Source organism: Ictalurus punctatus, chromosome 1, assembly GCF_001660625.3.
Source record: "Ictalurus punctatus breed USDA103 chromosome 1, Coco_2.0, whole genome shotgun sequence".
NCBI lineage: Eukaryota > Metazoa > Chordata > Actinopteri > Siluriformes > Ictaluridae > Ictalurus > Ictalurus punctatus.
Genome location: NC_030416.2, coordinates 18,812,273 through 18,818,530, shown reverse-complemented (window position 1 = coordinate 18,818,530; position 6,258 = coordinate 18,812,273).

The window sequence follows — 6,258 nt, the reverse complement described above, 5'->3', positions numbered from 1 at the left end:
AGAAGAAAGAAGTAGATTACCAGGAATGAGGATACATTCAGCTTTAGCCAGACATGCACAGAGGGCGGAGGGGGTGTGAAGGAGGGAAGCAAGGAGGGGGGAGGGGGGATTTCCTGGAGTTGACGGGTTGCTGATCACAGTGAGATACAGCCCCCTTGCTGACAAGAGCTGGGCCTGATCCAGGAACAGTTGAAATGCCCGGAGGGGGTCTCTGTGTGTATCTGAGACTGCTTCTACAGGTCCTGACACAAAGCGGATCTAACTCCTGCTCTAATATTGTTATGGTCTTAGCCTTCTTTTGTTTCCCCTTTCCACAATCAGCAATAAAATTCCAGTCATGCCTTTGTAAGTGGAACCACTTGCAGTGAGTCTTTTATTAATCTTGAGAAGTGCAGCATTAAAGGCACCACCCTGTTCAAAATTCTTTAAATAGCTCTTAAAATCTTGTCAGCTTTTACAGTTCAAACTCCAGTCATTGATTTAGATTTTTTTGTTTGTTTGTTTATCAGTGATGTTTCAATGTGCTTGGATTTGGATGTAGTTGTAGAACTTATCTTTTCAAATAATAAGTATCCTTGGCAGCCAGGACCTCACTGGATTTGGGTAGACATTTTCCAGCAGAACACTTAAACCCAACAAACTGTCTGAGACTAACCTAGATATCAAGCAAAGAAAATATTACTTTTTTTCTGGTACAAGAACAGCTTTTAGGAGGCTATACAAAGGGATGCTAGATTGAATATAATATACTCAGCAAAAAAAAGAAACGTCCTCTCACATTCAACTGCTTTTATTTCCAGCAGATTTCTTAACATGTGTAAATATTTGTATTAACATAAAAAGATTCAACAACTGAGATATAAACTGAACAAGTTTCACAGACATTTGATGAACAGAAATGATAAGTCCCTGAACAAGGGGGGTTACTTTTTATCAAAAGTAACAGTCATTATGTTGTGGCCTCCAGCTGCTTTAATACTACAGTGCATCTCATCCTCTTGGACTGCACCAGATTGGTCAGTTCTTGCTGTGAGATATTACTCCACTCTTCCACCAAGCCATTTGCACGTTCTCAATCACGTCTGGGGGAGACACATGGTTACACGTAATTTTCCACTGCAAGGACGATCAGCTGTCCTTCCTGTCTCCCTGCAGCACTGTCTTAGACGTCTTACATTACAGACATTGCCGTTTATTCCTCTGACCACGTCTGCAGTCCTCACGCCTCCCTGCAGCAGGCCTATGGCATGTTCACGCAGGTGAGCAGGAACCCTAGGCATCTTTCTCCTAGTGTTTTTGAGAATCAGTAGAAAGGTCTCTTTAGTGTCCTAAGTTATTGTAACTGTGACCTTAATTGTCTACCACCTGTAAACTGTTAATTTCTTAAGGACTGTTCCACAGGTGCATGTACAATAATTGTTTATGGTTCATTGAACAAGTATGAAAAACATTGTTTAAACCTTTTCCAATAAAGAAAAGTTAAAGATAACTTTATAAAATTATCTTTAAAATACAGTCTCCTGAAAAAGGGACGTTTCTTTTTTTTTTTGCTGAGTTTATCTGTAACCAGTTCACATCGCAGTTATTTTTAGCTCTCAGTGGTTAAAACAGCTCAAGAGTGAAGCCCAACTAATTTGGCAAGTTGTACAGTAGAGTGCTATTCTGTACTTTTTTTTATTGTTGGCCAAGTGTGTATGTGTTCTTTTACTTGCTAATCATATGTATTGTAGTTGAGTGCTGAATGGAAGTCACTGATAAAACCGTCTTTGTTCAAGATAGATTAAAAAGAGAGAAAATGGAGAAAGGAAAAAGAAATTAAAAAAATACTTTTGAACACTCAATGCTACTGATTCATGCATAGCTTGTTACGAGGTTTTCAGGATTTCTCTTTTCCTTTTTGTTTTCCTACTATCTCCAGAAAGAATGTCAATAATTCTGTAGCCTGCTGTTCATCAGTCTCCGGCTGAGAACAGATGTTTGAACCATGCCTCACCCACTTCTACTGAAAAAGTAATATATTTTAGGTACCACCCATGACATTTGCCACTGTGGTCACCCAATCACTCATCAACACGCATATCGGTCAATACTTTCTCTATTAATGTTAAATGTCTCCTTCCTTTGCTCCTTCACTTAAAAAAAAGTCCATCTAGCAGCCTAAAACCCTAGGGTCTCTGTTTCTGAAAAAGTTCAGAGGAGAACCACTTTGGGAGGAATAATAAACTTTTTGGCATCTAAGGAATCCTTCAGAAACCCATTTTTCTAGGAGCGCACAAGATGGCAGTTGAGCTTTGGATCATCATAATTCTACCAATAATGGTCAAGATACTTCAGAGCCATGACTAAATAGCATAATTTCAATTCAGGCTAAAAATTCAAACATATACTGAAGTACAGGAATAATAATCACCTCACAATATCATCCTTTTGTGTACCTTCTCTTTTCCTGTTTGTTTCTTTGCTTGATTTGCTTAATTTTCTTAGTCGTTCACATTCAACCAGACAAGTTTATTCATGGCCAATCTGGTCTCATGGCAGAGAAGTAACAGGGAATGTATGTTCTGTACACCATACCATAAGTTAGTGTCAGTAACTATAATGAAAAATGAAGCTGCAGATATTATGGTGAAACAAGAGGTAAGACTTCCTCTTTTTTAATAGTCAATAAGTTAACTATTACATCCTCTTCAAAGAGCTGCCCTTAGACATAAATATTTCTTCAGTCAGAATTCAGTCATTGTATTTTAGTCATGAAACACACAGAGGAACCTATTCACTGGCAATCTATTGATGATTTATTAAGGGTCCAGCAAAGTGGGTTTGCAAAGAGTCGAGCACAATATTGCATAGGAGCAGTCTATTGATATATCTAATCTGGTGGTGGTTCTGGAACATTTACAGTTACAATTGCTGTAAGTCAAGAAAAAAATATTTGACCTGGCTATTATTTCAAGCACTCAATTCCTGTAAATGGTGTTAGCAGCAGCCAATAAATGGTGAGGAATTTTCAAAAGTGTGTGCACAGGAAAATCAAGGCGGTTGCCCAGAACACAGCCATACATATGTATATGCAAGTATGAGATGCAGTCAGTGATGCTTAAATAGCCAGCAACGTCTTCTCTTGCTAAAGTAACTGACACTAGCAAATCCATCACTGTTTTTACACCGTTCCACAGAGAAAAATATTTTCCCCAAAACAAGAGTTCTTTAAACAGCTTTAAAAACAAAATTAGAAACAATAAAAATAATATTACAAACGAACATTATGTAACACTTTACACACACACACACACACATGCACATATTCTTTTGAGCGTCTTGTGCCTTAAACAGAGGTGCAACAATCATCTTAGACTAAACAGTAGGATTTAAGTAATTCTAAACGTTTCCATTTTATAGTGGAGCATTCCACTGACAGGGGAATTGTTATTCATTTACCAGACTTTTCTTTTAAATCAACTGCATGCACCAGTAAAGTTCAGTCCAAGACAGTGACTCACCACAGCACCACACTATATTTTAAAGCTTAGTTTTCATTTTCTATTCTTTCAACCTCCATTCTTGAAAATATGGAGTGTATATGGAGTTTTGTGTGACTTACCACACAATAACCCGTAAAAATCCTGGAATTTAACAGTAGATACAGAAATACTGGGACTGAGATAAATAATGTGAGAGGGAGATAAATAACTTAAAGTTCCAAGTTAAAAAGTAGAGATGTATTTACAGGTATCCACACAGTTTCTGCAGCATGTAGCTGGTTATTTGTTTTTCAGACAAAAGAAACAACAGAAATCCCAAGTAATCACAAGAAATTAAAACAAGAAGTCAGCTCGCCTAAGACCACTGCCTTGCAGCTATGATGTCTCTTACAGCCTTCACCAGTGTGTATCTGCTGTGTGAGGGCATCGTCTGTTTCCTAAGGATGCTTCTGTATTTGGGTGTGTTGGAAACAGGGGAATGGGAAAAGTCATAGGTGTGGAAAGATAATGATGATACAAGACCCATGTGACCAATTGAAGTTACAAATGATTTACTGACGTCTGTGTTTCCCAGAGGATCTCAGTTTCCCAAAGAGGGGTTGAAACTAATCTGATCCAATTTAGTCCAGATTGGAACGATTGTTCGGTTGAGTTGGAAAGATCGTTATCATTCTAACTGCTAACAGAGGGATGTGTATATGTATCTTTTGTGGACTAAAGTAAAGTAGTTTTTTTTTCTTTTAAATGAGAGCATGGTGTCTTCGATGTCAGTTACTCGATATTAATTTCTTGTTTATAGAACTGATGTGTAAATTTTATTTAAAATATATATAAAAAGTCATTTAATTCTTTTAAATACATTATTATGTCTGCTATATGTATGTATGTCTAAAAAAGAAATTACTTTGTTTACAGAATGCGAAAGTAATTATCTGGGGATCTGCAGCAGAGCTCTTTCTTAGAGACATTGTGCAGGCTTGTACCTCTCTAGACATCTTTTCTTACAGACAGAAAGACAGCTAAACACAGACTGGTACAACAACATGAGTGTGGCCTACCTGATAACATTTCTGGCCTAAATTCACTGATACTGCACTATCACCATTTATGAAAAGAATCGATCTGATTTCTGGCTACTGGAGGAATACAAAGCTATTCTGTTTGACAAAGTTAATAGATGGCATCTGATGCAAGAACATTCTTATTATCCTGTGGCCAGCGGATTCTGGGCTTTTCTTGTGTTTGTAAATAAAAACAGTGTGTGGCAGCTGACTGCTGCCAGCTTTGCTTGAATTTTAATGTACATTGTCTGCCCTCTGGTGGACTAAAAGAACCTGCAAAAATGGAGTCCTGATCAAACACGGCACCAAAGAGAAAATTCAGCTGAATCTGTGTTGGAAGAGGATTTTATAGTAATAATAAAAACAGTAAAAAAAAAAAAAAAAAAAATCCATAGATAGAAAAAAAATTTATTCATACCAAAGTTTGTCTCTATACCCGTATTATTGGGTTTGTACTATTAAAATAAATCTACAGAAAGACTCATTGTTTGCTGCCATCTGCCCACCAAGGCTTAGCACTCATTGAACTTACTGAAGTGAGCTCTGTTTTAGGCTAGCCTAAATCATGTGCATGGTGTCCAACTTATGCAATCATCCAAACAAGTCATGCCACGTATATAACCCCAATTCCAAAAAAGTTGGGATGCTGTGTTAAATGTAAATAAAAACAGAATGCAATGATTTGCAAATCTCATAAACTCATATTTTATTCACAGTAGAACATAGAAAACCTATCAAATGTTTAAACTGAGTAAATGTACCATTTTGAGAAAATTTTGCAACACTTACCTTTCCGGCCTTTTGTTGCCCCCGTCCCAAATTCTTTGAGACCGTGTTGCGGCCATCAAATTCAAAATTACTCAATTTTTTTCTTAAAATGGTACATTCACTCAGTTTAAACATTTGATATGTTTTCTATGTTCTATTGTGAATAACATATGGGTTTATGAGATTTGCAAATCATTGCATTCTGTTTTTATTTACATTTATTTACATTTTACACAGCGTCCCAATGTTTTTGGAATTGGAGTTGTAAAGCAAATATAATAATTTCATTATGTAGCAATTCATTTTATACCATGCAACAAATCAGATATTTTACAAATGCAACCTTGTTGTAATTAGGCAGTGCAGCCCCTCCTTCTCTCCCTCCCTCTCTCTCTTCTTCCCTCCATCCTCATCTGAAGATCTCCCTACCCCAACACACCTAGCCCACCCCCTAAGGGCTTAATAAATCGAAAGTGTATTGACAGCGGAGAAAACTTTAAACTGTGCAGGTCAGGGAGTCCTTGCCAGCTGATATACATTGGGAATGAGGCCTGCCATATTTAATAATGCACAGAACCTTTTGAACAAATAGGAACTGAAGCTCCACTTGGGCTGCAGGTCCAGAACAGCTTCAACCCCTGGGGTACACAACAAAAACTCCAGTGTTAAATTAACACAATATAGTGTTTATATATGGCCAATTGGACACAAATGAACACTCTGGATGTTAATTCAACCCTTGAATGAACTTTGTGGAAAGGCTGAAGTTGATGTTTTAATTTAGTGCCTAACTGCACTGGTGGAAACTCAGAATCCAAACTGAGACTGCCACGTAAACTTCATAAACTTGTGAGCTGAATCCAGTCTGTTAGAATAAAAGTCACAGATCCGCAGTTAGATCCCTGCACTATACAGGAGGTTGTGAGTTTGAATCCTAGTTCCACCCT